We start from the raw sequence: 11,067 nt of genomic DNA, 5'->3' as shown, positions 1-11,067 counted from the left end.
CAGCAGTAGTCCAGCAGGCTGGATAGAGTGGTTCCATGGGCCATATATTTAACACCCCTGCTGTATCAGGTCATCATATTAGTGATTGCTTCTTTAGGATATTGCAAGAGAAAAACAGGGGTTTTTTGCCCAGTTTGTTGGGAAGATAGGAAACTTGCTTGGTGTCCAACACCAGCCCTCCCAGAGCAGCCTGCTGTCCCACCTGAGGCTCCTGTGACACGTTTCAATTCCAACGTATTGCTGTCTAAGCCTGGTGTGTAAATGACCTTGGTGCATCTGCTTCGATGGGCTGTCCTGGACTAGTCAGCACCACGCCAAACCAGCCATCTGCTTTCAGGCCTGCCTCTTGGCTTTGGCTAAATCGATCCATGGAGTTGGGCCAAGAGCTAGAACCATTTGTGCAACTTAAATGGCTGCTCGAGCACTGAGTGCTGCCCGAGCACTTGCTTTACTTATGAAAGCAAGATATCTGATCTTAAACACATCCAATGACTGGGGATTGAGCATTGCCTGAAATGACTCTTAGAAACTACTCAGGCAGTTGGAATGGTAAATTTCCTTAGTTCCAGCAAAACTAACTTAATGGTTAGAGTACGGATGAGGTGGCTAAAGGTGCAGGTCATTCTGTAGTTTTTACTAGTCACAGAGTGCTGAGTGCATGCAATTTCTGCATTTCAGACTGTAATCTCAGTGGGTTGGAGGACCTTGTGGTAGAAAAATAAAATTTGTTGGGGCTAACATCAGTCAAAATTTTGACATGTGTTAGGGAAGATGGTCTGTGTTGTAGGATGTATGTATGTATCCATCCATCTAGCCACATGTCAAACTAAAGACCTTTTTTAATGGTTTCCTCCTCTCAATGTATACCAAACCCTGTTAAAGTCAATATAAAACAGTGTCCAAGTGCAGTGTATTGGTTGAAGTGGCAAGTAAATTGTGGACATAATAAGATATTTCAGAAGAACTCTTACATAAGTCATGGACCCTCTCTTTAAAAGAAGAGGTATTATTGACTGACTTCACCTTGAAAATGACGCCTGTTTTGTCTACTGAAACAAGAATTGTTCTGTTAAGACAGGTGTACCAGTGATAGAAATCGATGCTTTATTGTTTTAGTTATAATTCCATAGCTCAGAAAGGGGATTAGGCTGTATGAAGAAAGTGATTAAGGTCCAACATAACAAAAGAATCATCTTCGGCTGTGCTTTGATTGACATTACATTTATAGCAGGTAAGAATGGAAAAATTGAGATGTCTTAAGCTTTTAGTCTATTTGTCCAGTGATTTTTTTTTTTTAATTATTATTATTTTTAACTGTGCTACAGTTATAAAAGGTATGTGTATGCTGTTGCATATACTTCTCTGACATAAAATTTGGATTGTTAACCCCACCAAGTCTTATCTAGTAAATGTCACTTTGGGTTTGTGAGATTCAGTAACACATTATAATACGAGTAACGTGTTGAAGTGTTTCCCAAAAGCATCCAACTTGGGCTAGCCTCAGAAACAACAACCTGATGAATTATTTCTGAATCTTAAATTTTCTGAGCAACAGGCCAATGAACTCTGTAGAAAAAAATTCCTCATCCCCATTCTTTGTTTGTGTGGAACTACAAGTTAAATTATTTTCTTTTTTTTAATTAAGATCAAAATAGAGAGAGTTCTTGGAGTTCAGGGTCCAACAAAATGAAAAATATTTGTATGTGAAAATAATACATGGTGAGTATAGTAAAGCAGCAAATACAATACCATAAGGCAGTGTGGAACCAACTTTTTTGGCAGGTGTGCCACAAATTAGCCACCTACTCTCCCCAAATGTCACAACATTCCTCTTCCTGTACCAAATATCGCTTTCTGCCCTGTGCTCCCTGCCTGATCTCCTGCTCTGTTTCCTGCCCCGTCTGCTGCTGTGCTGCTTGTCCCCTCCCTGATCTGTGGTATGTCACTCACAGAGGCTGAACTCATTACTTATTGCACTCATCCCACAGGTTTCCCACTCCTGCCATATGGATTCAACCTTGGGAGTTAAAGGAGTCAACTTTTCTGACCCAACTGGATCCTGCATGCACTTGTAGCAAAAGAAATCTTTTGCCCTGCTCAGTGATTTGTTGACAGGTAGTTAAGTTTATCTAAACTTCCAACATTTGTTATTGTTGGATTTTGGTACTAGCATTTCTTTTATGAATGGGAACAAATGATTCCCTTCCTAAAATTACTATTTTTTTTTTTTTAGGCTGTTTACTGTCCCAGGAAGGTAATCCTGTCTGGCTTATATTCAGACAATACTTTGTAATCAAAAGAATTAAAACTTAAGTTCTTGCTTAAAATGTATTAAGTTCAGCAGAAATGTTTCAGGCCATTAGAGTTGTGTTCCCCTTCTCCTTGAGTCTTATTGGAAGTCCAGGGTACAGATCTATACACTGTACTCCCTTTTAAGTGTGTAACTTCAACTGAAAAAGCTTATCCCTTATCCAAACTTAACACACACAATCAAGATTTGTTAAGTATAATACCATGAAACTGCTTAGGTCCTCTCACTATCAAGGCTTGTAATAACAGCCCTTTGATATTTTCTTCTTCACTCTTTCTGGCTTAGTTAAAGGGTGTACAATTAGTTGCAAAATAAACTGTTACAGATAGTATGTAGTTAACTGGGGTGTGGTTGGTTTCAAAGTAGAAGGGTTTCCAGATACTTTCACTTAAGGAGCTTTGTGAACGTACCTAATTAGGTAGTTAGCATAGAATCAGGGTAAAATAGCCTCAAGTTTTAACATAGCTCCGATGCCGTGTATACTTGATTTAAGTTACTTTTCTTTCCAGTCTTTGCACATAAGTATTTGCTATATTGGATGTTTTTTTCAAATGCAGGTGCATTTATTTTGTGTTCTGAACAAAAGTTCCTGATTAATTACTTTTGGTTTCAGAGTTCTTGCAGGTAGAGTAGGAATATTGATTTTCTTCTTTTGGTGGGGAGGGGGTAGGGGAACTAGTGCATTCATTCAAAGGTGATAAATCATACAAAAGTAGAACAGGGTGGGACCTCAGGAGATCATATACTTCAACCCTCTGTTCAAAGATCATCCTTATCTAAGCTACTGTTTACAAGTGTCCATCTAGCCAATTTCAAACAAAACTGCACAAACAGCCCTCTTGTGCAACTACCAGTCACAGTGCCCCAAAACATCAAGAATGGACTTGTCACAGGTAAAGCAGGGGGACAAGGGCACAGTCAGTGTCCTCCCACTGCAAGAACAGGAAGTAATTAAATACACTTGAGAGATCTAAGGAAAAGGACAGTCTTCCTTCTCCTTTCCCCACCCCCTCTCCCATAAAGGAAGGCACCCCACCCCCCTCCTCCCACAGTCCATCTTGATCTGTCTGGAGTAAAATTCCTTTCTGATCCTAAATATGGCAGTTGGTTTGGCCCTCTGCAGAGGACCGAGACCCAATAACTAGGAACCTTCAGGCTTAAGTCCCAGCAAGATAATAGGCACGTACATCCCAGGCAAAACCTCAAAAATCAAAAGCCGACACCCAGTGCTTCTGATGAAGGTGAAAAAATCTACTGACACTTGCAGCAGCCAAAGTGGAAATAATTCCTTCTCAGCCCCATGTAGCACCTGGCAAAGCCCCAAAGCCTGAGAAAACCAATTATCCTCCATTCTGTATTGCAACCTGTGAATTATAAACATAACTGCACATATCACACTCTAACTGGAGGGCCAGTCATAGAAAATTAGGGTTGGAAGTGACCTTAGGAGGTCATCTCGTCCAACCTCTTGCTCAAGCCAAGACAATCCCCAGCTATATCATCTTAGCCAAAGATTTGTCTAGCTGGGTCTTAAACATCTCCAAGAATAGAGATTCCACCACCTCCCTGGGTAACCTGTTGCAGCGTTTTAAAACCCTCCTAGTAAGAAAATGCATCCTACTATCTAGTGTAAAATTCCCTTGCTGCAACTTGAGACGGTTGCTCCTTGTTTTGCCATCTGCCACCACTGAGAACAGTCTAGCTCCATCCTCTTTCGAACCCCCCTTCAGGTAGTTGAAGGCTTCTATTAAATCCCCCCCTCAGTCTCCTCTTCTAAATGAAATAAGGCCAGTTCCCTCAGTCTTTTTTCATAAGTCATGTCACCTAGCCCCCTCACCATTTTTGTTGCCCTCTGATGCACTGTCTCCAATTTGTCCGCATCCTTTCTGTAGTAGGGGGCCCAAAACAGAACACGGTACTCTAGACGTGGCCTCACCAGTGCTGAAAAGAGGGGAATAATCACTTCCTTTGACCTGCTGGCAGCACTCCTACTGATGCAGCCCAGTATAACACTAGCCTTCTTTGCAACAAGGGCACACTTCTGGCTCATATTCAGTTTATTGTCCACTGTAACCCCCAGGTCTGTTTCTGCAGAGCTGCTGTCCAGCCAGTCAACCCCCAGCATGTACTGGTACATGGAATTGTTCTGGCCTAAGTGCAGGACTTTGCATTTGTCCTTGTTGAACCTCATGAGATTTCTTTTGATCCAGTCCTTCAATTTGTCTACATCACTCTGAATCCTAGCCCTACCCTCCAGCATGTCTACTACCCCCCCACAGCTTGATGTCATCTGCAAAATTGCTGAGGATGCACTCTATGCCATCTTCTTGGTCGTTGATGAAGGCACTGAACAGGACTGACCCCTGGGGCACTCCACTTGATGCTGGCTGCTAACTACATATTGAGCCACTGATTACCAGGGATCCTGGCTTCCCTGATAAAAATAGCAAATTCTCTGATTAAAACCCCCAAAATCCATGATTAAAATTAAAGCCCCCCCACCCACACACACACATTCCCAATGGCCCTGCTGGTGCCCCTCACCCCCTGCAGGGGTGGGCGCACAGACCCATACCCACACACACCCACACCCCCAACAGGTAAGTGTGTATGGGGGGGAAGGGAAGGGCCAGATATAGTGCATATGGGGGAGCAAATTGAGAATGGGGGAAGGGTGTTTGTGTCTGTGCGTGCTCCCAGGAGCAGGGCCAGGGGGGCAAGGGCAGCGCAGCTCCTCTGTGGGCTGCACATAAGCTGTCTGGCATGCGGGGGGAGGAGGGGGCGGCTCACATGTGACTTCCACCACCACTGCTGCTGCCATGCCCTGTGCTACCTTCCCGTGGCTGGCCACACAGCTCTGTGGGCACAGGTTCATGGCTGCACGGCTTCGCAGGTAAGTGGCACGGGGCACGGCTGTGGTGGTGATGGCGGCCACTGCGTGCAAGCCCCCACCTCTGGCCGGACGGGTGGCTTGTGTGCGGCCTGCAGAAGGGCACCGCTGCCCTATACCACTTGCCTGTGGAGCCATGTGACCACAGAGCTGTGCCTGCAGAGTTGTGCCTGTGGAGCTGTTCAGCTGGCAGCAGGAAGACAGCGTGGGGTGCGGTGGTGGTGGCTGCCACATGCGAGGCCCTCCACTCTCCCTCCCCAGTGCTGCCTTCCCTGTCACTGCCCTGCCCTGTGTAGCCTTCCTGCAGCCGGCCGCACGGCTCCGCAGGCAAGTGGTGCAGGGTGTGGCGGCAGCCGCTCCAAGCCTGCTTTGGTTCCACATGCCGCTGGCCAGGCAGCCACTCCAGGGTTTTCCCCAGTACCTCCCTGCTTGCTGCTGGAGTACCCAGCTGGTTGCATGTGGACTGCGAGCGGCGCTATTGGTTCTTAAGGGAAGCTGCACGTAGAGGCTCTGAGGCCAATGGCGCCGCTGACAGTTTATGTGGACCTGGCCAGGCACTCCAGGGCTTCCCCCAACTGCCCCACTCTCTTAGTCCCCTGCAAACCCCACTTACCTAACCTTGCAGGCTCGAGAAGGAAAGGGAGCCTGAGCCAAGCCTTGGGACTAACTAAAAGTCTCAGGCCCTGCCCTTCTCCCCCCCCCCCCCCCCCCCCCCCCCCCCCCGGCCAGCTGGGGGTTTCCTGCCCATTTTGCAATCAGCTCTTGCAGGCTGGAACTCTGCCTGCCTGCAGATGTCTTTGCAAAAGGGGAAATCCTCAGCTTTCTCTGCTAAAAGGTAAAATCCACATTTTCTCTGATAACAATGGGATATCTGTGGTTTTCTGTTTTTCCATGGGAAAGGGAAAACACAGATCCCTGCTTACTATCCGGATTACCACCAGTTTTCTCTCCATCTTACAATATATTCATCCAGCCTGTACTTCCTTAGCTTGCCTGCAAGAATGTTGTGAGAGGCCATATCAAAAGCTCTGCTAAAATCAAGGTATATTATATCCTCAGTCACCTCGTCATAAAAGGCAATCAGGTTTGTTAGGCATGACTTGACTTTGGTGAATCCATGCTGACTGTTCCTAATCACATTCTTCTCCTCCAAGTGCTTTGAGATAGATTCCTTGAGGATCTGTTAGCACCATGAATATAACACCCCCAACCAATACTATAATTCACTACTTTATAAACGGGTGCAAATTTAAAGCATAAGATATAACAGCCTACCGTAGCAGATCTGCTCTATACTTTTTCCAGGGACTGAGGTGAGGCTGACTGGTCCGTAGTTCCCTGGATCTTCCTTTTTCCTGTTCTTAAATATGGGCACTGTTTGCCCTTTTCCAGTCACCCAGGACCTCTCCTGATTGCCATGAGTTTTCAGAGATCATGGGTAGTGGCTCTGCAGTCTCATCAGCCAACTCCCTCAGCATCCTCGGGTGCATCGCATCCGGCCCCATGGACTCGTATGTCCAGCTTTTCTAAATAGTCCCAAACCTGTTCTTTTGCCACTGGTGACTACTCACCTCCTCCCCAACTGTGCTGCCTGTTGCTGTGGTCTGGGAGCTGAACTTGCCTGCAAAGACTGAGGAGAAGGCATTGAGCGCTTCAGCCTTTTCTGGGCTGAAACCTGTCACAAGATTTCCTCCCCCATTCAGTAAGGGACCCACACTTTCCCTGATCCGCCTCTTGCTACCAACATACTTGTAGAAACCCTTCATGTCCTTTGTTAGCTGCAACTCCAATTATGCTTTGGCCTTCCTGACTTCATCCCTGCATGCCCAAGCAATGCTGTTATACTCATCCCTATTTATTTGTCCAAATTTCCACTTCTTATAAGCTTCCTTTTTGTGACTTAGTTTACTGAAGAGTTTGCTGCTAAGCCAAGATTGTCTTCTGCCATACTTGCTTGTCTTCTTGTGCATCGGGATGGTTTGTTCCTGCATTCTTAATAAAGGCTTCTTTAAAGATAGCCAGCTGTCCTGGACTCTTCTCTCCCTCAGTCTGGTTTCCCAGGAGATCCTGCCTGTGAGTTCCCTGAATAAGTCAAAGTCTGCTTTTCTGATGTCCAGAGTCCTTACTCTGCTGCTCTCCATCTTTCCTTTCCTCAGGATCCTGAACTCAGTCATCTTGTGGTCACTGCTGCCCAAGTTACCATCCACTAGTATATTCCCCACCAATTCTTCCCTGTTTGTGACTCAAAAAGAGCCTGGCCCCTAGTTGGCCACTCCAGCACTTGTACCAGGAAATTGTCCCCAAACTCTCCAAAAACTTCCTGGATTGCCCGCGCACTGCTGGATTGCCCTCCCAGCGGATGTCGGCGTAACTGAAGTTCCCCATGAGAAACAAGACTTGTGATTGGGAAACTTCTGCTAGCTGTTTGAAGAAAGCCTCATCCACCACTTCCTCCTAGTCTAGTGGTATAGCAGGCCCCGCACTGCAACAGCAGCCTTGTTGCTCTCCCCTTTGACCCTAACCCAGAGACTTTCAACAGGCCTGTCTCCAGCTTCGTACTGGAGCTCTGAGTTATCATATGGCTCTTTTACATAAAGTACAACTCCTCCTCTGCCTCTTCCTTGCCTGTCCTTCTTGAACAGTTTGTACCCATCCATGACTACTCCAGTCATGTGAGCTATCCCACCAAGTCTCTGTTAGTCCAGTCACGTCATAGTTCCCTGACTGCAAGGACTTCCAATTCTTCTTACTTGTTTCCCAGGCTGTGTGTGTTCGTGTACAGGCACCTGAGGTAGCTAGTCGATTGCCCTGATTTCTCAGGAAGCGTGAGAACACCTCCCCTGTTTCCCCCTCTTGCTTGCTATTCCAACTATTTTCAAGCTACCCAGTGGGGCAATGGTGTCAGTGCAGAGGAGCCACAGGCCAGTCTGGGCATGGGCTCCAGGGGGTTTCAACAAGAAGGGCCCAGCAGTGATGAAGGGAAGGACCCACTTTTCCCCTGCACTGAGCAGCAGCTTCTGCCTGGCGGTTGCTGCTGCTACCACTGCTTAGCATGGTGGGCGAGTCGGGAGCAGGCGTGGGGCAGGCCAGATTTGGGGTTGTATGTGCAGGTTCTGTCTGATCTGGAGCTGGTCCACTTTACTGGGCCCGGTCTGCATTGGGTATGGAGTTGGAAGGGGTTGGTGCTGTGTCCACAGGTCCTTGCCAGTACCATGGGGCTAGGAACAGAGGTGGTGGCAGCCAGAAAGAGCTGCTGCTGCCTGAGCTGCCTAGAAAGGCAGTCCAGCTGCGGGGCTGCCCCAGCCCCACTGCATGCCCAGGGGGAGGCAGGATGGGCCACAGGTCAGATGGCACCTGGGCTAGGTGGGACTCATGGACTTGCTGTGGGCCGGACAAAGTGCCCACAGGCTGTATTTTGCCCACCCTTGCATTGGAGCATGATGTCTGGAAGCGTCTATTACAGCAAAGAAAAATCTATTTCCTCACTTAAGGCACATGCCCCAATTTTAGAAGGCTGATTTTGAATAAAAAATGTGTGTGGTATGGGTCTCAAGGGCCTGTATTAAACTCCTATTCCATGGTAGGCCTCCTAAGTAACACTGGACAAATCATTTAACTCATCTGTACTGTGGTTACCAGTTTTGGCATGAGATATTCCCAACACCCCCTCAGGTATCTTAAGTTTAAATTATTTCCAGAGGTACTTGGCTATTATTACGATGGAACTATCAAGAATAGAAGGAAAAATGAGAAGCCATGGAATATATTTTTATTTTTCTAATACTGACTTCAGTTTGTAATTTTCTAATGTCCTAAATCCTGTTACCCATTTCTGACTATTCTCACTTCCTTTCTTTTTTCCATATTTAGGAAGATTGGAAAGTGGGGTGGGTGTGTGTTGGGCATTAATCACACTTTTTTTGGAGAGAAGCACAGCAGTGGTAGGGTTATGACTGGATATGAAAATGGTAGGAAGAATTGGCTTATGCATTTTTTTTCCTCTTGAGGTTTTATTTTCTTCTTGCAAAGGACTTTTTTTCCTTACTTTTAGCTAATTAAGTTAAACACCCTAAACAAAGTTTTAATGTATTTATTAATTTTTGCATTTTAACACCAGCATTACTACTTCTGTTTATATGCCATGGGGGAGGATGACCGTTTACCTCACCTTCTTTTTCACCTCAAACTCCTAAGAACTTCTGGATTTGGGCAGGCAAAACTGTTATTTTGTATTGCACCTATTAATTCTTTCCTATAACTTCTTGCTAGTTGACATAGCTTCGCTCTGATGCCTCTTTAATAAAAGTTTTGGGGGTGTTTCATGTATACCATTTACTACAAGTCTCTCTATTGTTACATATAGGACTTTTCTGCAAAAACGTTTAGTTAAAAAATGTAATAAATTATGCCCAAAAGGAAGACAGGGAAGTAGGCTGATATGGGCCCCCTGAAGAATTTTCTGACTCTAGAAGATGTTTCAGCTTGAACTGTATGTTGGTATAAATCCTAGCAAAAGTTATTAATTCAGTGAAAAACACAGAGAAAATTTAGTTGTCAATAAGAACAGTAGTTGCTTCATTGTTGTGTGACTATAAGAATGTGGACACAGGTATCACCTTTGTGCTGCCATAAAAAAAATTATGGTGGCACAACAGCCAAGCAAACAGATGTCTGTACCCCTTATTGTGCCACTGATGGCCAAAATTTGCAGTTGCAACAGAGGTGGTATCAATTTGTGCCACTTGTTGCAGCAAATGTCTTTTATGATAGGACTGTGTGGTCAGCTTGGAGCTGCCCATGCACTACAGCCACTCTGAGCAGGCAATATAGGGATGTCAGGACCCCATCCTGCACAATCTGGGAATTCCCATTTCTGAGGTGCATAGTAACAGGCCCCTGAAGTCCAGGGAGTGCCTGCCCGGGTTTCCCCATTTGGGATTTCCTGGACACCTGTCAAGCACTCTAGTGTGGTCCCAGGCCTGGGAGTGCCATTCATCTGATTGCAGCTGATTGCTGGCCTTAGCCCTGGGACCACATTGGAGTGTCCAACTCACTCTGGTGGAGGACTCTGGAGCATGTCACTAAGCAGAGAAAGCCAAGGTTTCCCTACTTACAGATGTCCCCTGGGAGCTTCACGTCATCCATTGTCCTGTAAGATCAACGGGTGATGTGTTTCACCCAGTGAAATGGATCAGCTGTGCTGGGACTTGTCCTGTTGTAGCTGATTCACTTCATTTGGCAACATCTATTTCTAGCCTTAGCAGAGAAAATGATAGTGTTTAGAAACTTCAGCTAGGTACTGTAATACTAGTACCAATTTACCACAAGATTGTCAGTCTCCTTTTGTGACAGTTTATTTGTGCTGTGTAGAGATTTCCAAGCTAGATCTTTGCATTAGCTGCTGAACTGGAAACATTAAAAGTTGAGGTTGGCTATACTAAGAAGAGTAAAGCTCTTGGTGCTCCAGCCAGATCCTGGAAAAGGGCCAACGTGGTACCCATTTTTAAGAAGCGGGCAAGGGATGAGCCGGGTTACTTTAGGCCAGTCGGTCTTACCTCTATCCCTGGGAAAATACTGGAAAAAATAATCAAAGAGCGCATTTGTGAATGCCCAGCAGGGGAAATGATGCTGAAAGGAAACCAGCATGGGTTTGTCACAGGTAGATTCTGCCTGACAAACCTTATAGACTTTTATGACCAGGTCACACACTGCCTTGACATAGGAGCTGAGGCTGATGTCATCTACCTGGATTTTAGGAAGGCCTTCGACACAGTTTTGCATCCTATTCTCATAGGGAAGCTAGCAGGCTGTGGAGGGGATGCCTACACAGTCAGGTGGGTGGCTAACTGGCTTAGGGACTGCTCCC

General features: G+C 46.0%; 1 protein-coding gene across 2 annotated transcripts in view; it reads left to right on the top strand.

Moving 5' to 3' along the window:
• Positions 1-1,996: 1,996 nt before the first annotated feature.
• The window catches only part of AUH (AU RNA binding methylglutaconyl-CoA hydratase), a 176,955-nt gene continuing 167,884 nt past the window's right edge, over positions 1,997-11,067 (top strand). The window contains exon 1 of one of the 2 annotated variants that reach the window (XR_003095836.1): positions 1,997-2,115. The gene's annotated coding sequence lies outside the window, so the exon portion shown is untranslated. The remainder of the gene's footprint in view (positions 2,116-11,067) is intronic. The other variant, XM_014523494.2, reaches the window with a different exon arrangement.

Source organism: Alligator sinensis, unplaced genomic scaffold, assembly GCF_000455745.1.
Source record: "Alligator sinensis unplaced genomic scaffold, ASM45574v1 scaffold590_1, whole genome shotgun sequence".
Lineage (NCBI taxonomy): Eukaryota > Metazoa > Chordata > Crocodylia > Alligatoridae > Alligator > Alligator sinensis.
This window is presented reverse-complemented; position numbering and strand designations above follow the sequence as displayed.